The following is a 26,897-nucleotide window of genomic DNA, read 5'->3' as shown; positions in this document are numbered from 1 at the left end:
TATACGATATTATTATGTTTGCGGCCGCAGTAGAGTAGTGTAATAATGCCCACCTCAAAATACGTGGGTTGCGACTCCATATCTCGCGGGTGACTTAAAATGTGTGTGGAGCGAACCATTTTTTGAGTTGCTCCGCTACGGGACCTAATACTTGCTCCAGGTGCGCTCCTGAATCTGCGCTGCTCCGAGTAAAAAATTTTAAGATCATACTTCAGTGAAACGGCAAATAATTTTCAACTATAGGTGCGACGAAATTTCGGACTCGCTGGCAATCGGAGAGCCAAAGTCGAGCTGGAAACACGTCAAATTGTTTCGTGATGGCGACGGGGGTATTTATTCTTAAATTGTGTAAAGATGACTAAACAATGTTACACATTTACTTGAAAAAGAAAACATGTCAATGAATATAATTATTATTATTGTTACTAATAGAACAATAAACAGAACATTAAATAGACGCATGTTGATTTTTTATGACAAATTATGTTTTGTTCTGCAGGCGTCGTTTGCACAATCTTCGCGTCGCGTAGTCACGATCGTTTTAGACCGTTCCCCAGCTGAGGTATAGCCTTAATAAGTATTATGTACATTATACAGATATTAAAAAAATAAGTAGTTTTGAAATAAGGTTTATTATTCGTACTTTTCATTATTAATCCTATCAAATAAAATTTCCGACAGCCACTTCTGACAAAAAAGTAAGGTTATTTATCACTCGGCAGTGTTGCCGTATTTCAAATAATTCTAGTGTTGCAAAGTGTCAAAAATAATATTTTTATTGGATTTTAGGACTAAAATTTTATCATATCAACATCAAAGGTTAGTGCCTGGATTGAATCTCTATCTTACCGCCCTCCCCCGCATCTAAACCATCCCAATTACAGTCCACTGAAAAGCGCCGTCAACGTCAGAAAAAAAATGCTGCGCGTTGCTTGGCGTTACTATAAGTAGTGTATACTTTATGACTGTTGTATATTGTAAATTATATATTGTTAGTCTTTTCGTATACCTTCACTTTACAGACACTCGCATACGGTGATAAAGTGACGGTGAGGATGTAGTATTAGCCATTTGCATCACATTCGAGGGATGGCAATTACGTGAAAAAGCCGCAAGCACCAATGATGGATCTACTAAAAAAATTTTTTTAATTCGTATGCTTTAAAATATAGACTTTGAGTAACAATGGAATGATTATACTAAAATTATTTATCGTTGTGCATTGTGCTATTAAACAATACAAACGAATAATAATGAAAAAATATTTTATTTGAAATATTGAATACCGAAGAATATTAAAAATAGTAGGTACTTAAAGTTTTATTTTTTAATATGTACTTCTCAAATAATATCATTCTGTTTTTAACTATCCAACATGGCCGGCGATGATATTAATCAAAACACTGACCGAAGCGAAAAATAATGTAAGTATTACATTATTCAAAGAGAAAATTTAACTTTCTATCACCTTTTCTTCTAACCACAGACAAGTCGCAATAATTTATAAACAATTATGAGAGAAAAAAACAAAAAACAACCGAATTATTTGAACCGTTTAGCATTTACAGTTGGTATTATTTATCTAGTACCTATTCCAATTTCAAATAATAAATATTTTATTAGCTGTCAATTGTCATTGTTAAGTTTTGCATTATGTTAAAACCTGTCAAATTTTATTGTTTCTATTGTTAACATATGGATATAAATGAGCATCCATTAGAAGATTCGAATTTCCTGTTTTAAACTATATTGTGTGTACGCTGATTAAAAGAAATAGTAGATAATATGTGAATGATAGTACCTTACTTATTTGCGATGTTACAACTGCCAAGACCAGCATTTGCATCACTCCAATAATTATTGTGGAACCCAATCTTCAGAACCGACTTTATCTTAACAATCTATCTTGTGTGGTAAACCAGATCTTCAGATAAAGTTAAATAAACAGATGGAGTATTTCCAAATACAGAAAAACTATAAAATAATTTGCCATAAAGATGATGTGAATTCCGAAAATTGTGAATACTGAACAAATCATGGTACTATTTTTCATAACCTACAATTTGCCATACGAAGCTGTAATGCAGAATGATATACTAAAATTACCTCGTTTTTAATCGATACATATTATGCTCAGAATTTGAATAGGTTTGGCTTCCCAAATGTAAGTATTTTTACACTACCATATACCCCATTCATCCATCAATTTTAAACGACTTAACCATCAGTCAAGTTTTATTCCAGCTGATGCTGGGAAGGGGAACCAACGGTCAAAGTGACAGATGACAGCCAAAGCAATCTTAAATTGCCATTGGCGAAAGAGCAAAAACTCTGCATTGGCCTCCTCAATTTTTCTTTCTTCATTATCGTCAGTCTCCAGCAGTCTATGATCAGCACTGTAGTGTATTGGGTTATACCCTATCCTAATTATATTTATTAATCAGTTCTGTGGAACGTACTATTATAAAATACTGGAACTCATTATCCAAAACGTTTATTTGACTGAAAAAAACGACAAATCACAGATATCTCAATCAATAATTGAAAGTATTATGTACCATTTTTTTACGATAAACACTGAATAACTTTTAAGTTTTTAATTGATTTATCTGAAACGAATTTCTTTTAAATATTTTTTGCATAATATAATAATATAGAAAAGCCTTCACTCTGCTGATTCAGTAATTTAAATGGTTTTTAACGTGATATCGCATTTTTTAAAAAGGCTATTGCTTATTATAGAGGTTTATTAAAGTTTCATTTGATTACACTGCGTCAATCAGTTCCGTCTAAATATATATTTTTTGAATTACCTTTTTTTCTATTTTTTTTAAAGAGTAACCACGCTCAATTGGCAGGTGTAATAATAAATGATAATAATGACTGCGTAATAATCTTTCAAAGAGGAAGTTAATCTAATTTAAAGCGAAATGAATTGCGGCCAAAGTAACAACTTGCGGCTAACATTATTCGAATGGTGCAATTAAAATTGATATATTTTTGGCATATCCTGGTGGTATCAACGATTCGACACACTTTTAATAAAATCTGCACTGGCTTTAAACTTCCTACATAACTACTTAATTATTTATTTGTTAATTTGCCACCTACAGTGAAATGCAACAAAAAAGCCCAGGGTTTTGAGACACTTTTCACATAGCAAACATTATTCTAAATAAAACAAAATATGATATTTTTTAAATTACTCAACCATCAGTCAAGTTTTGTTCCAGCTGATGCTGTAAAGAGTTTTCTGACATTTACATCATGTTATATTTTATATAATTACTTGCAATTACTTTCAGGTTACTCAGAATGTTCCTAAACCAACGACCAAAGTGACAGAAACTGGTGACTGGCAAAACCAATCTTAAATTACCACTGGCGATAGAGCAAACATTTACCATTGACCTCCTTCATTGTCATCGTTCTCCAGAAGTCTACGATCAGTCCTGCACGCCTAAAAGCTCCAACATCATATTACCATTAATCTTAACCGAATATTTTTTCAAATTTTCAGAGGTTTTCTAAAAGCCATCTTAAACGAACTATCAAAAATTTGTGTGAACATATTTAAGAAATAAGAGCGATAATCATGTTTCTCACCGTAATTATAGTTAAGTACATAGAAAAATATTTTGTTTTTATATTCACTTCGGACTATTTATTTACTCATACGAAGACCATCCCAAGTTTTCTCCGAAATTATCAGCCCACGGTGTTAATTTAATAAGAAAGATAAGTTTTTAAACTTATTTAGTACAAATTAAAGTAAAACATGATATTATGTAGTATAAAGGCACTAATTTCATTTAGTTTAATATTAATCAGAACCGGTTTCGTCCACTTCAAAGGGACATTGTCAACTGTCCAGTTTGCAATGTCCCTTTGAAGCAAACGAAACCGTCGACAATATCAATTTGAAGTTTATGAAACTGGTTCTGATTAATATTATACTAACTGTAATTAGTACTACATATTTATTACGTCTTATTACAATGTATTTCTATGAAGAATTCACAGTGAACACAATAAAAGTATAAATAAATAACATTTTTTATCTAGCTAATAAGAGCTGCTCACAAAAACTAAGATCCTCAGTAATGATACAACGATTGAGAAGAATATCTATTGTAACGATCGAATGCTATATGAAGGTCTCTCCAAGTTAACCCCTTTCTTGGTGGCCCATGTTATTTATTAAAAATTAAGAATATTTATCTAACTATTCTAGTTTTGTATGAATTTTTATTTTTAACGGGATAAGAACTAATCACAAAGACCACGATTTTCAGTAATGAGGCAACGACTGTGAAGAATATTATTAATTATTAACAATATAAATCATGTACAATATTTGACTAAGTATTCAACAGATGTTACATACATATTATATTTAAAAAAATGTAGATTATAAAACTCGTCCGGTAAATAAACGATGTATATTTTTATCTATTGTTTTTCAAGTTATGCATTCAGTAATTGGAAACCAAAATCAGGCTATAATTTTTAGATCTAGGTACTTGATATGCGTCGGTTATGTACGACTGACTTGAAACATCATGTCGTCGCTATAGGATTGGCTTGTCGAATAGACGAAATGTCAAATGTTCAGGAGACGAAAAACCAATTTGATTATCCTATATTTAAATACATGAAGGTATTTAAATTATTGTTTTTATAGCATATGAATGCTGTTTTCATTACAAAGCAATTTAAAGAAAAGGATGGTTCTGGTCCATTTAGATACAAAAAATCATTCTGCATACAAAGGTCGATTTCGACAAAAACGGATATTCGACAAACCAATCTATAGCGACGATGTGTCAGAGGCTGCACGTGAAACAGTCAATGAGCTGAGAAAAAGACTAATTCAAATGTCACGGTTAAAAGCCAACGTCGTGAACGCTCTGAAGATAGGAGCGAGTCATTGGGTCATGGCCCCCACAAGAAAGGTTTGTCGCAAGTGTCGCGGGTCGACCAGATAAGTGAGATAAACGGACATAAAAAATTTGCTCTATAAGTGAAAAAAGTCGCCTGCGGCGCTATGTTAATTCACGAATGTTAACATTTAAAAATATGTGGTTATGCGATACGATTTTTGATAATTATATGTGGATACTTGACAACTACATAATTCAAGTAGTTTTCAAAACATCGTCAAAATTACACTAAGTACTCATAATTTTACCTCGAACACCATTAATTGGAAAATGCTTGTAGGGTGACGCACCCAATTGTTGGCACTCCACCAATTATCAGCACCCTTCAAGTAAACGTAAGAATATAAGATATGTAAGCATAGTTAAGTTTGCCAAGTATAAAAAATGTGTTCAGCAATTAATATTGTTTACGACAAGCAACATTCATCATACCAGGATTAACAAAATAGCGGGAAAATAGTGCGTCAAAAGTGCTCTGTTGTGTTTTGTGATTTTTTCCGCCATTTTCTTTGTGCCACGGTAAGAAAATGTTTCAATAGCCTTGCTGTTTTGTCTACATCTAAGTGTTTATCAATAAACTGACGATTTAAATGATTGCGGGATAGAGCCAGGCATTTGAATTTAAAATTTAATTTAAGGTTTATTGTTCGTTGTCTTTGTTTAAAGGGTGCCAACATTTGGTATCGTGATTGAGTAGTTTTCCTATTATTGGCACATGTGCTAATAATTGGTTATTTTGATAAAGTATTATTTTTAACAGATTTTAATTTCTATAGCCTATATCATTAAGGCTCTAAGTAATTCCATTGATAAAAATGTGTTACACTCGTTTTTTCCAAATGTTAGCCCCATGCTAATAATTGGTTTTGGCTTGTGCCAATAATAGGGTTAAATTATAGCTTGTGTCTTTATTTTCAGACTGAAGTATTCAAAATGGATCCAGTTAATGTGAAAAAGAGGAAAGAGAAGAAGAAGACTCTCGACAACACAATAATAAAAAGAAAAATATACAACCATGATAACTTGGTAAAAGCACTTGAGGCTGTAAAGTGCGGTATGAGTAAAAAACTGGCCGCAAAAACCTTTCATGTACCAAGAGGAACTATTCAGTTCAGGTTACGGAAAGTAGATCATCAAGACCTTCCAGGACCAAGTACAGTATTAACCAAAAACGAGGAAGAGACTTTGGTGAAATGGATTAAAGACTGTTGCCGCAAAGGATTCCCTAGAAGAAAGCTAGATGTTCAATTGAGTGTTGCACATTTCATAAAGAAAGCAAATAGAAAGAATCCATTCAAAGATGGAATACCTGGTAATAAATGGTACCAACTCTTTTTGCATCGTCATCCCGGATAAAGTATACGTGCACCTGAGGCAGTCACAGCATCAAGTGCGGCAGTGTCAGAGCAAGATATAAGAAACTGGTTCATTGGAATTGAAACCTACTTAAAAGACAACAGTTACTTTACCATTCTCTCGGATCCAAGTCGCGTGTTCAACGGTGACGAGTCAAACTTTCAGCTATGCCCAAAAAGTGGAAAGGTTATTGCAATGAGAGGTGAGAAGGATGTTTATGAAGTAGACCATGCATCTGCCAAATCTGCTCTAACAGTTCTATTCACGTTTTCTGCCAATGGAGATACCACGCCTCCAATGATCATATTTCCGAATAAAAGGTTACCTAAGGATATAACATTAAATGTGCCAGGAAACTAGGGTATTGGTTTGAGCGATTCGGGATGGATGAAGGCAGAGGTATTTTATGATTATATAAAAAACGTTTTACACCCTTATCTATTGAAAACAAAAAGACAACTCCCCGTTTTACTTTTTGTTGACGGACACAAAACGCACCTCTCTCTGGAAGTGAGTGAACTGTGTAAAAGCTTGGACATAGTTCTGGTAGCTTTATATCCAAACGCAACAAGATTGTTGCAACCAGCCGATGTTTCAGCATTCAGGCCACTTAAACAAGCTTGGAAAGAAAGTGTATTGAAGTGGAGGCGTGAAAACCCCTTAGCTGCACTCACAAAAACAGATTTTGTTCCTGTGCTCAAGGAAGCTGTCGTAAACGGCATTAAGCCTTCTACTGTTATAAATGGTTTTAGAACCACCGGTTTATGTCCATGGAATTGTGATGCAATCAATTTTAACAAATGCCTAGCACGTCAGAAAACTGTTGAAAATTCAAATACCGAAGAGAAGAACAATGACAATTTCAAAGAAAAGTCTCTATCAAAAGATACGTTTTATAACATAGTGGGAGGGAAAAAATTGAATGCCTTACAAACTCTTACCGAAGACTTTCTAATAGACAGTGACAAAATCCTGAAAAAGCTTTTGAACTATTTCCAACATGATGAAAAGCACCAAGAATCAGAAATATTACATGAGGTCAACCTTACAGAAGAAATCACTATAGAAGAGATGCCAATTTTATTTATGGATATCCTTGATAACTCACAGTTTGATTTAGTTACTGTGCAGAAATCTATTGAAGAAATGGGAAAAAACAAATTTGAAAGAAAAGAACACAAAACTTTGTTTGAAAGTGACTTAGTTACTTTAGATAAAAACGAAATGGAGATTCCAGAAAGTGATTTAATAGCAACGTGCAAAGAACATGTAGTTAAAGAATGCGAGATTATGGATATTATTAGTCAACAGAAAGAATATTTAACCCCTGTAAAATTAAGTGACGTTTTAGTAAAACCGAAAACACCTCAAAGAAAAGGCGTTAAACAAAGTGAAAGAGTTTCCTTTGTCTTAACTTCAGACGAATGGCAAAGCAAGGAAACCCAGAAACGGAGAGAAAAAAGTCTTAAAGAAGAACAAGTCAAGAAAAAAAAAGAGGAGAGAATCCAAAAACAAAAGGAAGTGAAAACTAAACAAGGAGAAAAGAAAAACCATACAAAAAAACAGCAGCAACGTTAATAAATAAACAGAGTAAGAAAGTGCAGTTCGGACCTGTGCAAAATACAACTAAAAGAGAATGTCAAGTGGAAAGAGAACCTAATGTAAAAAAAGAGAATATGATACCCGAAACGAAAAGAATCAAAGTACTGGCCGATATAAGATTGAACAAGCCTCTGGTGCCAATAGTTAACCAACAAGTCTCAAATCCCATAGTTGATGAAGACAAGAAAAATGATGGGATTAGAGATCCTTTTGATAAAATTTTAAGCAGTCGTAAGAAATCATACACGCTGGAAGAACTTGAAGCCATTTTAAATGATGATGATTAAATATTTAAGCGGTTAACATCATAAGAACTTACGTAATTAATTTTAGACACCTAAATATTTTTTGAGAATCTTTTGATCTCAATTAGTTCCTGAATTTATTTAAATATAATCATTATTTCTTTTGAGGTTTTTTAAAAATAATGTTACCTAATAATAAATGCATGAATAATAGTGTAAAACGTGTTTAATTTGCATCATTAATACACTTTTTTGGATCTCTATTAACTGTGCCAATAATTGGAAACGGTTGTGTCAATAATAGGAAAAAGTATGCCAATAATTGGAGTAAGGGCCAAACTCAGGAAATATCACAATTGTGTGCATATGTACAATACAAAAGTGTTATTGGAAGTATTCAAATAAAACTTAAGTAAACATATTATTTAAATCAGAAACTTAGGAACTTAGAAAGATAATTGATAGAATACTGTGCGAACTTGAACTGCTCAGTTCCCTTAAAGTGCCAATAATTGGGTGCTTCACCCTATGTATGCTTGCCTTTTAGCGATAGGTAGGGGGGCCGTTTCAAGATGTGGGGGCATGCATTGGTTAATTTATGAAAGCAGAAGCGAGTTAGATGGTACACAGTGAACGCTCTGAAGACAAAAACAGAATTCGTGATTGCGTTCGATGAGAATTTTGGTTATTCGCGACTCGAATGGGTGAATCAGTAAGAACGAGACATGACAATATGTAATTGACGCGAAGATCTATTTTAAATGACTCATTTCCCATGAGGTACAATAAAAGATAATTTAATTAACAAGTACTAAAATAATATTTATTTTTATGATTCTATGGGGTAGTTTAAATACCAATAGTTTATTTTATGTAAGCTCCAATTTAAAGAATGATATATACAAACTTTTCATTGCTTAAGCCAGTACGTGTTTTCTTTACTTCAAGAATATAATATTAAGACGATACATCAGTGAAAACTATAGGCGCGACGAAATTTTGGAGTCGCTGGCTGCTGGCATTCGGAGAGCGAACGTCGAGGTGTGAATACGTAAATTTGTTTCGTGAAGGCGACAGGTAAAAGTAATTAGCAAAAACACAATTTTGTGCGGCCCGTAAGCATTGGGTTATTCTTAAATCGTGTAAAGATGACTAAAAACGTTACCCATTTACTTGAAAAAGAAAACATGTCAATGAATATATTATTATTGTTACTAATAGAACAGTAAACAGAACATTAAATGGACGCATGTTGGATTTATATGTGAATTATATTTCGTTCGGTATGCGTCATTTGCACCCGCGACCCGCAATCCGCGCATCGCCTAGCCACGATCTTTTTAGACCATGCCTCAACTGCGGTATAGCCTTAATCCAGGGACGTGTACGTATTATTAATCCGATCACGAATCGACACTTGAAATGCCCTGCGGCTGCGTAAATCATCTCTGACATTTTGTTTTATAACAAGTAGAGGAAAAAGTCAGTGTGAAAAAGAAACAGCCATTATTTTGTCATTACAAATGTTTATTCTGAGCAAAAAAAATCTCATGATGCTTATCATTAAAAAATACATATTTCAGCACTTGGAAAAAAACAGCCATTTATAATTTACTTCGTCATCATTATTAAGTCTCATACTCGATAAACGTAGCGGATTCAGATGTGCGGTCATAGTGTAGCGAAGCGTCGAATGAAAGCGACTTAGTACTTCGATTATTTTGTCCTAGATACAACTATCACATACAAATCATGAGTTATATCATACAGTATCAAATCAAACTAGTAAATTAATAAAAGTAGATACGAGGCTGCTATAAAATAAAAATAGCAATGCAAAGGCGTTTTCCTTTGACGCAAATAACACAACCGATTCGTTATGAAATTTACAAGCGAGCGTCTAAACAGTTGTAATCAGTCATAATGTTTTTTTTAAATTATATGTATGTAGTGGCCAATGACTTGACAGCATATTCTACACGCGTGACATTATGCGATGGGATCGAAACAAACGAAATGCAATAAATGCAGATGAGATTTCTCAATTGCAAACTTCATCAATAATACATATTAAAATCAATCATAATCTCCGTCCGATTAGTAAGCTTCGTATCAGCCGCTCCGCTCAGCATTCGATTCCACCGAGTTCGGGCTTCGGAACAATATCATAAGTATTGTAACATAACGCTCTTGTAATATACTATTGAACTGACTGTTTACGCTGCAAATATAACTCACTCCTGCATCCATCGGAGTAACCACCAAATCTCGACTTCTCATCAATCCTCTTGACGACTCTCCATCTACACCTGGTCATCCCCGAATACAGCGGTCTCGCCTACAACAACGAGACCTCGCAAAAGGTAATATATATGTAGCTGTCAGTATATTATTGATCAAATATCTATTTTTAATGTATCAAATTATTCGACCGCAATAATAAATTCCCAGGGACTCATATACCGGTAAACAACTGTTTACCTGTGTCAGCAAATTGATTGGCGATATTAAATACGGTATCGCAATGGAAAATTAGTCTAATATCCATTCCCATAGTATCATATTATATTATGACTGTAATAATAAATAAAATTCACAGCTACTCGTATTTAAACCGCTGACTCGTTCAATATAATTATGTACTGGAATATAATGTTTGGGTATTACTTTCGACTGTATAAATTACGAATAATGATTTATCAAAATGTCACTCGAATCTAAGTACCTGGCTTGTAACTATCTCAGTACGTAATATGTACTGTCATTGTATTTGTACTATCGTACCGACCGTTACGCTGCAAATAAAACTCGCTCCTGCATACATCTTCGATTTCTTCATCATCATCCTCAATACCATTAACCACACATCGAACACTACATATCTCTCACAAATTCATGTTTTTATTTTATTAATAATATCGGTACTTGTAGCTTTCACAGAACAAATGCTCAGCGATCATTCAACAATTTTAAAATCAGTGACTTCTTGTAAGAGTGTGTAGATCATATTGTGTTGCTAAGAGACAGCACATTAATGCAGTAGTAGATTTCATTGACGTTAAATTGTTATTTTTATCGTATTGAGCCTTTATATCACTAAATAGTGACTGTAGCAATGAAAACAACACTACGTCGAATCTGCTACTGATTTAGAAGAGCCAAAATATGAGGTTATAGAATGCTTGTAGTAAGATCTCTTATCTTCCCGGTTTCTATATTATATTCCTCCAAGACTTGGATAGTGATAATTAGATAACAGAAACTATGTGCATTTTAAATGTGGTAAGAGTCCCGTGGATGGTCGAATGAACTAACGGTAGCATTTTCAGCGAACTACAAATTCAATTCAGACTTTTACATGATCTACTGCGCCGGATTCTCCAATTTTTTGTGTTCATATCACCCGCAGGGAGGATGATAACCTGGAAAACCTGGTATTTCGTCAGGTCGAAGGTATAAGAAGACGAAGATAAGATGAACATGAACGGACTAAGTCAAGAATGCCTCCGGTTTTTTACTGACAGAAACGGAAGACAGAGATTGATGGAGCCGAGCTACGGAGAAAGTTTCTAGCGAACGTAAGTTATTCAATATTATCATAGTAACTGTGGTAAAGTAGAACGGTTAATACGATACAATATTATTTTTGATTTATAATATCCATTAAAATCACTGTGAGTAAGTTATATATATATATTTTTAATAATATGCTCGTTAATCCATTATGTCGTGTACTATAAGGGGTGTGGTTGTTATGTTTTTGGTCAACTACCCCCGTTATTATTCTATTCAGACGGTTGCATTTGGATATGAGATGTGATATTATATGTGTCTCTAATAAGGAAACACGCGTGAGTGTTTATACTACTTTGTACATATCACATTTTACATTGGTGATATTACACGGCAGGATAACACGAAAGTATATTAATCTATGGTTTACACGTAATGGTTTATCATGATCCTTTTGATATTTTAGACAGGCTGAGTGCCTTGTAATTTTTATATATTGAAGGTCTCCAGACAACTGAAATTTCTGTCCCGTTATTGTCTATGCTCTAAAAATGAGCATAGACAATAACATATCATTTGTAGAGTTGGGTAAAACCTCTACAGTGCAATTAATGTGCAAATCCAATAAATTATTTGGCAATCAAAGATCAGCGACTGCATCACAACGGTTGTTTGTGAAACTAAAAATACCACATGACTTACCAGCATCACCAAGTAGAAAAATCGTAATAATAGCTATTTAAAGTAATTCTAACCATTTTTTTCGGTAACAGCACATAACATAGCGGTGCGTTAAAAACGCTTTCTTTCACCGCTTCGTTCCACTACGTACACAATCAACTGTACGTTATGCAAACTTCAATCACTTTGGACTTGGTTGTTTTTAGATTGATTAATAATAATTTTACTTCCAAACTAGCTAGGTACCTACCTATCTAGTTCTCTGGTTGAACGCATCTGTGAGCAAGTAGCTCAATGATTATCATGATAAATATTATTCTTGGATGGTTAAATTAATATCAATAGAAATGAACAATATTAAATATTATATAACTTTAAATAAAAATTTCCCAAAACTTGTGCCTTACGGCAGAGTAGGATTGGAGTACCCGTCTTTTAATCCACGGAGTTACTAAATTATTGAAAGCTATCATTATTCATTAAATATTTTATTGCAATAATAGGACGTTGTGTTTTTTTATAAGAAAGCTCTATAAAGAAAATATGACTTCCTAGAGTTATCCAAATCTGGTGACAGATTGGTGGCTTATTTTATTCAGTGATTACTAGGGATTCCAATCCCGAGCTATTTTCAATACCTATGAATCCCGGGATTGATAAACATAATCCCGGGATTTCGGGATTGATTTTTTTATCAATTTTTATGGAAAATAAAATAAAAGCGAAAATATAACAGAAAAAATACTTTTAATAAAAAATAACTACATTAGAAATAAACTGAGTTTGAATGAAGTTTGATTTATACCCATGTGTAGGTTGCCGATTCATTTTATTTTTTCACATAAATTATTAAAAATGAGAAAGATTGGGAAAAAACAATGCTTCGCACTTTTAACAAAGTAATTCCACCATGATATCATACGTTTTACGGCAGTTTCATATTTGGCTGACTAATTAGATTTATGAAGCGGAAAGGCCATAAGTACGCCATGATTATTTGCTTTACTATTTTAAATCTCGTTAAACCATTCATTATGTCTTTACTATCAGAAACAGCAATGTCATATTAAATTCACATTATTATTTATATTACAATATTATTTACTCCATTAAACTTGTGTATTTCCAAGATTGAACGTATACAATATTAACAATAAATGTCTTAAATAGTATAAATTATACTAGATTTATTTTTGACCGATTTTTTCAATGTTATTTGTAAATATAAAAATTTTATATTAACAATGGAAAAAAAATGCCAATCCCGGGATTGTCAAATTGTAATCCCGAAATCCCGGCTCGGGATTGGATTCCCTAGTGATTACTATATTATTTTTTCCTTGAGTAAACACCTATACGTATGTTAGGAATACTTATCATTATAAATATACCACGCAGGCGGATCTCGTGGTGCAGTGCGTAACGTGCTGGGCCTTCCATCCGGGAGCTCTGGGTTCGACTTCCGGTGAAGACAAAGTATATTTATGTGATTTTCTCAAAGCCTGGGTGTTTGTGATTGTTCAAAATTACTAAAAACCACATTGTACGAACAAGCAAAGACATGGTTATTGATAATAAAAATATAATATATTTATCTACATTATGAAGCGCCTAGTAAAAGCCCCTAAAACGGTTTTTGATTTTTTTTGAGTTAGATATGTTTTTAGATGGATATTTTTATTACCTATATGATGGCCAAAAATTGAGTTTGAAAAACCGCCAAAAACCGTCATGACGTATGATCAAAAATTAGGGTTCTTTTCAAAACCAGCTTAAATGGTTGGGTGTACTTTTCAAATGCCCCTAAAATGGAGAGCCAAAATACTCTTTAGAATGTAACGAATTACAAAATAAATTTAAATAAAAATAAAAATACATAAAATTTACAAATTTAATAGAAATGATTTTTTCTCATTTTTCTCAGAAATACATAAAGTCGTTTTAGGGGCTTTTGAAATTAGGCGCTTCATATATACCATGCTAAAAGTAAGGTTCGGTAGTTTAAACACGAAACAAAAAAGAGTGACAGAGGTGGCTAGCGGGACGGTACAACAGGCGTGATCTATAGACACTGTAGGACTGTAGGTGAATAATTTCAGAACAGATTAATAGATATAATTCAGATAAGCTATAGTCCAATACACTACAATTGCACGCAGGGTTTTGAATGTGTGAGTGTCTTAGGAAAATAAAACACACATTATAGACGTGCAATAGTGTGTATTGCAGCCTTCAAATACACTAATATTGAATGAGCGTCAGTGCATAAGTCGAGAGCAGTTGTCATAACGAAGTACAAGCTTAGAATGACGAATTCTTGACGTTTGTTTCAGTTTATCCCATATTCTTCAATACTCGAGATCGGTTGCCTGTTACTTCACACCCGTTAGGTATTTCAGTTCCCATTTATTCGGTGTTCCTTGATTTTATAATAAATACATTAGCATCGATCAATTCTTGCACATAGAAAGGAATCAGATCTGTGCGTTTTATTTGTGAATTGCGGTGAAGCTGTAGAAAAAAATATTATCTTTACAAAATATCTGAATAACTTCCCTAAATCTGTAGTTTTGTACTTATAATTCTCGTGGTGATAGTAATCAATAACACACAATACACTAATTAATTATTGAAATTGATTTTGTAGTTTGCTAATATGATAAATAATTTCATAATGGAAATAGTTCAAAATCAATTTAAACTTACGCTAACCATAAAGTGTTTGTGTATCGCGTAACCACATTGAGTTAAATCCTGGGATAAGACGTTGTTTGGTTTGACAGACCCGCATTAAGAAAGATTATTATCCCCTAATCCGAATTTCGCTGAAATATATTTCCCATCTTGGTTAATATAACTAATTTTCTATACCGTTTATACCCGATGGAAAGGTCTAAATAATTTATTATAAATAAACAAAACAGTATTTCGTTTTTGTATAATACCTACTTCTTTCTTTTTACATACCTAAATTAAAACTGGTTTCATCTATTACGATATTTTCAACTAAACTACTTGAGAATTTCAAAGTTCCTACGTCTTAATAAATGAAACCGTACAAAAAATCGATTCAAGCTCATATTATGTATAGTAGTAATCATTTAAATCAGTCGGCTGCACAAGTTGCTGCGCGGTTTTGGTAACGCTGGCAGCAAAACAATGGATTACCGATTATCTACGCAAACACCAACCAAAAGAAATAAATCATTTACAAATATTTGCAATAATTGTCGGTAGTTGATTTTTTAAGGATCTTTATAATCTTTCTAACGATGTATTTTCAATAATTAACTAGTAATAAATAACTTTTTCCTCATGTCAGGCTCACCAGGCAACAATAGCGAGAGCTGTACGGCTGGTCAATGCACTTCCTAGAGATGTAGACTTTTTAGCGATGCAATATGTATTTTGTTTTTAAAATTGTATTGTTTAATTTGTATTTTTCTTGAATTAGTGTTCTTTGCTGTAAAATTAGTTATTCGTTTGTTTTTTTCTCTATTTTTTTTGAGTACTTTTTATTCTAAATGTCATGTTGTGAACGTCTTGAATTAATAATTTGTCATGTGCTCAATGTGTCTTTTTTAACTGAATAAATAAATAATAAGAATCTCACATTATTTCTTCTTGTGTATATTCGGCTTTGAATAAAAAAAACTATATTAAGTAATAATTTATTTCTAATGCGATCCTGTATGTAATATTTGTTTAATTAGAATAAATTAGATTATAGATACTCCCTATTACTATCTCCGTAACGTGCATGAATGGTTACAACATATTTGCACCAGTGGTGGAGATCGAAATATTAGCCCCCCATCCAAATATGATACGAGGACCTTCTTCCGTGTTTCTAAAAAATAACCCGGCAATTCTTAATAAAATATAAAAAAACTGTCACAACTTCAGTTTTAGGTAAAGTAATAAATATTCTTTTTGGAATATTATATTATGTACTGTTCATAAAAAGTATGAAAATTTTGAAAAAAATGGAACAACAGATTAAAAAACATTCTCGGATTTCGATTTTAGAAAGATAAAAAAAATTGGGAGGAAATGGCGATTAGACCAGAAAGAGCTAAAAAAACTCTTAGCTAAGATTTTGGACGATTTTTTTCTAAGGCTTGGAAATGTATGATTTGCATAATTGTGCATGATAGTAACTACGCCAATTGTCTGCACTGTTTGGTCTAATTCTAATATAACCTAAACCAGTGGTCTCCAAGCTCAACAATCATCATTATATACATAATATCAATGACATTAATATGGACGAATCATCTGGAAAAGAAAATGACACTCACTTTTTTGTCGGGTCTGCCGAATGGCATAATCTGTTCTAACGCCTTTACAATAAAGGTGATATTGCTATAAATTCCTGATGCTTTTTGTTGGGTCTGCCGAATGGTTCGGTTCGAACGGGTTCGCTCAAATGAACATTGACATTAGAAACACTGCTCTAACGCCATTACAATAAAGGTCATATTGCTATAAATTCCCGATGCGTGATATCGCATAATGGAAATTGCTTGACGTCTACCTATACATGCGAATGCGCGAATTTACTTGCTAGCTACTGTATTGAGTGCGTCGTCCATTAATAATGTCATTGCATAATATACAAAATTATCCAGGGGAGCATATAGTTTGAAAACGTAATTCACAAAAACTATATAAGTAAGAACATCAGTTGAAAATGACATATTAAAGCAGGCGAAACCGGTCCTGATCACTATTAAATTATGTGGAATAATTACTAGGTAAGTATGTACATATGATAAATTATTTTTAAAAATATAATGTCTTTCCATGCAAAAATTGACAGTAGTTAATACCATTAAGTGAAAAATACATACATTCAGTAATAACATTAATAAATATCAACGATGTGTCCAATAATTGTCTAATATTCAATTCAACTAAAAACTACTTTGTATCTACATCAGCGGTTTCCAACCTGGGAGGCGCGCCTCCCAGGGGAGGCGCGATCTATTGCCAGGGGAGGCGCCAAAATTTTTGAATAAATTATTTTTTATACCATAATATCTACAAATAAATAAAAGTTCATATCTTAACGTAACAGTGAAAATTCAGTGCATGAATGTTTATTTTAATATATAATACATATATTTAAATCCTATTAAAAAAATATTTGGAGCGGAGAAATTTAAAAATGGCGCTTTTGCAAACGCTCTGTTTCGGTAATGCACAAAACGACCGCTGGTTGCATGAAAACAATAACCTCAAATTTAAATGTCACTCGTAGCTAAAGTGTCAACTGAAGCGTGTAGGCAGGGTGTGATATTTTTTTTTTAAATTGTTTTTGACGTGATTTCTTTAATATAATATAACAATAATACATGTCTCCACTTTTAAATGATTTCTACGCCAGATATATTGAAGCAAACAAAAATCTATTTCCTGAGTTCTTGGTTAGTTTGCTAATGCATTTTTCATATAATTTTATTAATAGTAAAAAAAGTCGCCTGCGGCGCTGCTTTGTTTCAGGGCTATTAAATATTTTAATATATGGGTGAAAGATCCTGGCCTGTGGGCCCTATTCACTATGTGGAGCTCATGATAGAATCCATTAATTTTTGTCAATGAACGATGATGAATTTGGTTGACTTCTTTTAAAATTGATTGTGGTAATAAACAAGCTCATTCGTCGCATAAAAAAAAAATTAATTAAAAAATGAATTTGATATAAGTAAGTAGTAAAAACTTGTGTGTTAAAAAAGTGTCTGTATTATTTAATGAAATAAAGGGGGGGGAGGCGCCAAGATTAGATTTTTTTTAAAGGGAGGCGTAGTAACATAAAGGTTGGAGACCACTGATCTACATCATAAATGTGTGACTATATTTTTTAATTTATGATATTATTACATATTTATCAAAACTGAAGAAAAATGCGCCGCATGCGAAGTTTTTGGGCGTAGTCAGTCATTTAAATGGGGGACATGTATGGGAAGTCACTGAATGACATCATTATAAATAATTATAAGATAAAAAGAACTTTTTATATAAGTACCACGTTTTCAAATTTTCTGTTGAATCATATAAACTTGACAATTCTATGTAGGTACATATTAATAAAAACTTTTTATTGTAGTTGATAGTAATACAGAAATGTCATTTTGACATTTCGTATTGATTTTCATAGTAACGCACGTATATATTAATAATTTAGTTGCTAGGATCACCCCCTTAGCAACCAATAATAGTGAGTAGTAAATATTACTTTTAACGATTTTTTTCCGAAACATACAAAACAGAATTAACTGAAAATGAATTTAATTCTGCTTAAAGATGGCCAAAAGTATTAAAAGAATACATTGTCATCGTGTTCTGATAAATTCTAAAAGTTCTAGCTAGTCGGGAAGTTAGTTAAAAATTTTGGGCAAACAAAAAAAAATTGTACTGCACAAGAAAAAATCTGTACCGGACAAACAAGAATACGAACTAATAAAAACGTGGTAAAATATGGCTAGCTGAGATACATACTTCAATTAATTATTACATATTATTTTATACGCAAGCTACCGAAAATGCTATCGCGATCTTTCGCTATAACAGCGTTGCCAACTTTTTCTTGCCAGATCTAACATTTTTAAATAGGCATCTAGCTTACAAATTTTCCATCTGGCGTTAAATCTGGCGTTGTTCGACACCGCAAACAGCTTAAAACTTCTCATAATAAAGCTAGAATATTACACCAGATTTGCTCGAAAATCAACATGCTGGTCTTACGTACTTTATATCTTATTAAGAAAAAATACCAGGTGGTAGTGTCACCTGTCAAAATTCTTACCTTCATTACTTTTTAATTGTATGGCCTATTCTAAGAATCAGCTGTAAAATACAAAATTATTTTTCGATCTTTGTTCTTGTAAAAATGACACATTTTTTTTGAAATGATAGATTGTAGACACTTTCAATTATAAAAAAATTTAGCATTTTATTCTGCCATCTGGCTTATTTTATTATACCCCGTTCACACATAGGTACATGGATTTACTGTTGACAGTAAGTACTATCTCTGCCATAACAAGAAAATGTATGGGTAAACAAGTATTATCCTGCAGTTGCAAGCTTGCATGCATTAATCAAAAAAGTTCGGAAGTTTCTGAATTTTCATGCGACAGTACGGATTTATTCGATCTGCGCATGCGCAGTAGAATGATAGTGGTGAACCTACCGGCAAAAAAACGAACTATACTCACTTTGAGGCGAACGAACGACAGTCAACATTTTTATGTGTAATGTGTTATTGTGACGATTGTTTAAAATACGCACTATTGCTGCCAGTAAATCCATGTACATCTACAGGTGCTATCACTATATCTGGTAAATTTTTGTGAATGACAGTTGGCAACACTGATCGGCAGCTTGCGAGTGACGATTTGGCGATCACTGACTTACACACTATGTACAAACATCGTAATTATCGTCTTCAATTCATTTGCTATTATGTACATTTCGAAATAAATAAAAAAAATCATGTCTACGATGAACCAATGCAAAAAACATTTGAAGTGCGTAATTAATGACGTAAATGTCAGATTATTTGACACGCGTTACAATATGATCTCATAAACAATAATTTATTATTCGAAATCAAAATGGAAACTAGAACGTGTAGTAACCGAAACAGTAAAAATCAGAGTCTATTGTTTACTCAGCTCGCTTGTCTATTATACCTCCTACGCGGCATATAAAATTGTTATTTATAATAGCAGGCAAGTACTTATGTTGTAAAAAAATTGTTATGCCGTATTAATATGATAATTTTAACGAAATCGTCAATGGTTTACGATAGTTGGTTGAGTGAAATACTTCTTCTAAAGACATTATAACCAGAGCATATGGATTCTTCCACGACCGCTCTTCACAGAATCTTTTCCTTCCCTATTAATAATTATTGTCATCCAGTTCCCGTATAATATTCGAGTTGCCTAGGCTGCTAGAGTGATAACTGATAACTCACATTTTGCAATTAGTTCAATATACCAAGTGGTTCTAAAGCAGTGTTTCTCATGTGCGGCCACCAGAGGATTTGCTGCGGCCACCAACATCATTTACAGTATTTCATTTAATTAATAAGTGGGCTAACGTTAAATACGCGTTATTGGAAATGAGTCAAGACCAAGTATACTTAAAAACCATTTTAATAAGACCACAGTTGAAAAATTTTGGTCGAAGTTATACGTTGACCAAGAATCAAGTCAATTCAAAGAATTGGCAACAATTGCTTTATTAATTGTCGATTTTTCAAGAAATCATTCAGTGTAATGCACTTCATAAAAATAAACAAATGTCGAAGCCAGTTGACAGCTGATGTAAACTTAGAAGCAAGCTGCCATGCGTTTCGCATTGGAAAAAAAGAGTTTTGAGGAATTTTCATTTGCATTATTTTTAAATAAATGTATCGCTAGATTTCAAAATCAGCCCAGTCCATAATAGATGAATAGGAGAAAAACAGCTTTTGTTTTCTCAAATACACACGTCACAAGGGTAGGGTGAAAGTTTATATTACTTCGAGTATAGAATATTTAAAATTACTAAATTCCACATTTTGATAATGCAGAAATGTTAGAAAGCAGAAGTTCTTCAGCAATTCACAAAAAAGTCAAAAATACCTAAAGGTGGACTTGGCTGATTTTAAAATGTAGTGACACAAATAGATATACACCTACTAAATCGTTCAGATGTCTTTTATTAAGGTGATGTATTTAATTAGCCTTTCTACCAGAGGCACCTAGCGGAGAAATATGAAGCTTCCAATTTGAGACATTTTTTTGATAATTTACAATTTCAACTGTATTAAGTAATTAATAAATATGTACTTATCTGAAAACATTAAAAAGATTTTTTTATTTTAAGTCAAAAATAAGCCTACAATTTAAAAAAATGTTATAAAATGTGAATTTTGTTATTATAACAAATATTTTATGGTCAGATTTATTATTAAAATTTAGTTTATTAAGTTTTCTAAGCATTGTCTAAGAGATTTTTGACTAATTTATAGTTTTAATATTTTTTACATTAATTTTAAAAAACATCGATTTATATTAAAATATAAATGTGTATAACTTGAAATTCTTTTTATTTATATCAAATCGAACTTCAATATTATGACCATACCTAAATAAGTCATACTTCTTACCTCGCTCCAGGTCCAGAGTGAAGGTTTGTATCAACAGATTTTGTTTTTACGTGAAATGGATGTCAGCCACTTTGCTCAACCTATTAGGTCCGTACTGTGACTCATACACAAATTGAAAAAGAATATGTATACTTGCCAGACTCAGGATTCGAACCTGGAACCCACGACGCTATAGGCCGACGCTTCAGCCGCATGGCTATTATTATAAGCGTAGGTATTAGGGAAATTATTTCTAGGTAATGGGTTATTTTCTCCTAATATAACTGGATTATAATTATTAACAGATACCTACTTTTATAAGTAATTAAATAATATAATTTAAGTCTAAGATGTGGAAATCCCATTTACCCAAAGATTGCAATGTTAAATTAATGTCACTCATGCTGAGTTATACCTACTATAATTCTTAGAAGTTAATTGCAAAAATATTATGAGATCAAGGCCGTCCAAGTGTACCTAATTCCGCGGTTTTACGACACTTTGATAAACGCAAAAACTAAATAATTCATCGTAAATAAGCATTATAGCTATTAACTCATTTTTTGCAGCGCAAAACTCTGAATCTCCGTCCGTCTGCGATGGTTTTTACACATTTTTTTTTTATTATTGTGATAAAAAATATATTATTTATTATTACTAGGTATATTCTCAAACAGCAGCAGAATATAATTAACATTCAACGCTGTCATTCAGTATAATAATTATTATTATGTTAGATACACGTCGGTTTACAGGAAGCCAGGCGGAAACCGCACCAATTTTCATGGCCGATTTTGGAAAAATTCATGAAAAATTCAAGAATGAAAACCTAACCTAGTATAACCTAACCTAACCTAGCCCGACAATGGCTCTCGTGATGCAGTGCATAAGGCGCGATTCCCGGCGAGGACACAATATGTGTTTTTCTCAAACCCTGGGTGTTTGTGATTGTTCAAAATTACGAACAACCACCTTGTACGAAAAATCAAGGACATTATTTATTAATAATTCAAAACCCAAGTAACCTAACAAATAATCCAGTATTTCGGCTATTTTCAAAATTTGTTTGCCACTACCGACAAGAACCTTATGGTATTATCAGGAAACACAGAATTAATGAGAACTGAAATTCCTAGCGGGTGTAGAATAACAGGCAACCGATCTCAAGTGTGGAAAAATATGGGATAAACTTAAACACGTGTCAAGAATACTTTATTCTAAGCTTGTCCTTCATTCTGAAAACTGCACTCGGTTTATGCACTAACGCTCATTCAATATTAGTGTATTTGAAGATTGCAGCACACTAAATTGCAAGTCTATAAATGTTTGTTTCGTTTTCGTAGGACACTCACACATTCATAACCCTGCGTCAAAATGTAGTGTATTAGGCTATAGCCTATCTGAATTCTATTTATTAATCTGTTTTGTGATTATTATATGCCTATAGGTATACGTCAGTGGCGAAGGGTGGAGGTAGGCTGTTAAGATCCGCCATAAATAGTGCACACTAAGCTTTGTCAGTCATTCGTATTTGTTTTCAATGAAATAAGACTATAATCTATAGACGGTGTTGGTCAGTTTCTAAATTCAATTAAACCCCGCGAAACCAAACCATAATATTTATAAGGGTCAAAAAATACTCGTCTACCTAATATCTAAAATTATGCAATTAAATAATACAATATAACTTTGGATATTTAAGATAATTTAAGACAGAATAAGTAATATTTTTTATCTTTTATAGTTTGGTTTAGGCGGGGCTTAATGAATTTAAATAATTACAAAATAAAAAGAACTTTTTATATACTTACGACGTTTTTAAATTTTCTGTTGAATCATATAAACTTGACTTGACGATCAAAAAAATTTGTATTTGATAGAAATAATACTGAAATGTCATTTTGACATTTCATATTGATTTCCATAGTAACGCACGTATATATTAATAGTTTAGTTGCTAGGACCCCAGACCCCTAGCAAGCAATAATAGTGGATTGGATTACGGATTTCTTCCGAAATAACCTTTCAAAATGAATTCAATTCTACTTAAAGATGGCTAAAAGTATTAAAAGAATGCATTGGCATCGTGTTCTGATATATTCTAAACGTTTCAAATGTCTAGCTAGTCGGGAAGTTAGTTAAAAATCGATTGCAAGATTTGTACTGGATAAACAACCACCGGACAAATAAGAATACGACCTAATAAAAACGTTGTAAAAAATGAAACAACAATAGGTGTGTGTAATATGTATTTTTAATCCAACGAAATCGAATACCTACCTAAGTATGAATGAAAAAGTATGCACAATTTTGTCGTATCGCCCGAAGGATACAAAAACTATTATGGTTTGGTTTAGGCAGTGTTTAATTGTTTTTTTAGAAACTGACCAAAACTATCTGTAAATAATTGTAGTATTAGTTCAATAAAAACAAATACGTACGACTAACAAAGTTTAATGTGCACTATTTATGGCGGATTTCAACAGCCTACTTCCACCATTTGCGACTTATATACGTACAATTAGGATGTTTATTTAAAAATAATATAAATCCAGCCGTGTATTGGTTTTGCAGTGCCTATTAATTGCAATATTTTAATGTTATATTATGTACCTACATTACTATTTACACTGACTATTTACATGATAAAGATAAGATAATTTTTTCCGATAATAATAGTATGTCCTAATAACTTTCATGGACTATATTTGTGTTAGGTAGCATATCTATTAACTTATCAATATGATGATAAATTTCGTCACTTTGGTTCTATTTTTTTGCAAGTGCGATTTAATTAGGTACCTATATAGTTGATCGGTTTTTGAGATAAAATCCAAATATATGTGATGTTAGTTTATACGGCACTACAATGCAGTGTTATCTACTATAATTCACAAAAAATATGCCAGATAGGATAAAAAAATGTACTAGATAGCAGGAAAAATTCTAGATTTTCTAAAACTTCAAAAAGTGTCTTGAAACTTACACAAATATATTGTTATAATTTTGATAATTTGATTGGAATAAACAACTAATTTCTTAAGGGGGGACATGCTCAGCGTTGGTCAAAATGGAGCGTTTATTGCATTTTCAAAGCATGATCCTGGACATTCCTTAAACGTTATAGATAATCTATTTATATAACTTTGAAGCCTTATTATCCTTTATATTTATTTTAAACATTTGATGACTGCATAAAGTATTTTTATTACATAAAATAGTATTCTTTTAAACCTCTCGCTCTAATGTTTTAGAATATAGTCATATTTCAGTACATGCATGTGCAGTGGTGTTAAGATTTTTTACATTTATTAATTTTTAAACGCATTAATAAAACCATTAGTATAATTTATGTTGACATTATTAAAGTGAAATATTTACGATAAAAAATTATATTGATAATCTCTGTGATCCCAAATTTGACAAGAATTAGGCAAGTTATTATTCAAAAAATGGGCAAGATTAAAACTTTTGAAGATAATTCTAAAGATACTAATTATAAGCCATGTCTTTGACCATTCAAGTGTGATAAACATCCTACGAATTATGATTGCTTTATAATAATTATTGACCTATGAATAAGGTAGTGTTTTTTTGAAATACGCTATTTCTTTTGGCATTCCCCAGTGGTTAAGCTACGACATACGGCCGTAGCCTTAAATTTACAAACTACAATTAAAGTAGGGAGTAAAATGATGTTAACGCGCGTGTTTGAACATGTACCGTTTAAAAAAAATCGGTTAGGTTACAACAGACAAGAATCTAAATCACCACAAGTTTCAGATTGTATTGAACATTATTATATTATTAATACAATTACTTACCCTTAAATAATAATGTCCAAACAAAATCCAATTTAGGAAATATCACTTTATAGAAACACAAAACTATCACTTTTTAATCTCACAATATATTCGTTAAATCACTTCATATTATATTTAAGCAATATTACAGATCTTATTAGATATTCATAAAAAATATTGCTTATCAGAGCGCAATGCACACACAAGAAAATACCACGATATATTATTTTTTCACCAATGATTATTTTTATTTTTCACGGTAATAATATTTATTACGCATCTACTTCTACGGTTTCAATAAGCTAATTCACCATAAACAGAATTAAAAATAATACGTGCACAATTTTTATTCGGAACACTTGTAACACTATTTATTTATTTTGAATTTGTTCGAAATTCAAATTACATTTCCGTAGTGCGCGAAATATTCACGTGAAAATGCGCGCAGCCGAGAGCATGCGCATAGAAGAGCGCGCGCAATTTGACAGGCGTGATTGCAGCCCATTCGCCGACAGCTGACTGACAGAGCCGCGAGTTTTCAAATAATAAAAACACAGACCGTACCACAAAATGAGGCACACTCGATCAAAACCAGAACTCCTTATATAGATTACGCACGACATTTTGCCGGTTTTGATTGTGCGAAAACCGTAATTCTACGTACAAAACGGCCGTATTCCTTTATTCGCTAAATTGAGGCCCGTGCTATGTGCGTGTATAGTTAAAACTTACAACACTGTCTGAACAAATTTTATTATTTTATCACATTTCTCACGACTTGCATAACTTTCATAGTATCAAAAACACATTAAATTTCTCCATTATTGACTACAAACGGAAATAAACACAATTTAGGTACAAAAATAATAAAATTTCAAACTGTTTTGACTAAGTATATTTAGACAATGATGGGTTTAGGTATTTGGAGGCCTGAGGCACTGGTCTGGAAATTGTAGTCTTATTTGAATGAAAACAAATACGTATGACTGACAAAGTTTAGTGTGCACTATTTATGGCTGATCTTAATAGCCTCCCTCCACCATTCGGCACTAGTTTATTGAAAATTAGAGTGACAACCAGGGAAGTTAGAAATAATGGGAACTGAAATACCCAACGGGTGTGGAGAAGCAAGCAACCTATCTCGAGCGTGGAAGAATACGGGGTAAACTTAAACACGTATTATGAATACGTCATACGTCAAATACTGACAACTCTCTGTTTGTACATTGACTTTCGTTTAAAATTGGTGTTTTGAAGGTTGCAACTGACTCTATTGCACGTAGAGTTGGGCTTCGGGAATTTGCCGACGGGAATTCTCGAGAAATTTTTAACATTTCGGGAAATCCCGGATCTCGAGAATCTTTTCTCGGGATTCGGGATTTCTTTATTATCAAATATTAATTGAAAAAACGATTTTTCTATATGAAAAAAGTGGACAGAAAATACAAAACGTTCAAAGAGTGATGAGAGTGAAGCGTACGCGATTGTCAGACGCAGCCATTGACAGTCTGTATTTTTTGAAATTCTATTTTAATAAGTAATGTTTTGAATTATTTTTGTTTTCCTACTTCTATTTTGTTTGTCTTCTTACTTGAATAAAAAAAAACATATT

The 26,897-nt window shown here is 32.5% G+C and overlaps 1 protein-coding gene and 1 pseudogene across 1 annotated transcript in view; one reads left to right on the top strand and one right to left on the bottom strand.

The window, feature by feature from the left end:
• Positions 1-25,807, bottom strand: part of ASPP (Ankyrin-repeat, SH3-domain, and Proline-rich-region containing Protein) — a 1,089,659-nt gene extending 1,063,852 nt beyond the window's left edge. Inside the window, exon 1 of the mRNA XM_085948756.1 lies at positions 25,307-25,807. The gene's annotated coding sequence lies outside the window, so the exon portion shown is untranslated. The remainder of the gene's footprint in view (positions 1-25,306) is intronic.
• LOC147070641 (uncharacterized) lies at positions 5,877-7,877 on the top strand (annotated as a pseudogene).
• Positions 25,808-26,897: the final 1,090 nt, after the last annotated feature.

The sequence above is a fragment of the Rhyacophila brunnea genome, unplaced genomic scaffold (genome assembly GCF_057557595.1).
Source record: "Rhyacophila brunnea isolate RB1 unplaced genomic scaffold, BYU_Rbru_1.0 scaffold_21, whole genome shotgun sequence".
Taxonomy (NCBI): domain Eukaryota; kingdom Metazoa; phylum Arthropoda; class Insecta; order Trichoptera; family Rhyacophilidae; genus Rhyacophila; species Rhyacophila brunnea.
The sequence above is the reverse complement of the archived record's forward strand: the minus strand, read 5'-3'. Positions and strand labels throughout refer to the sequence as shown.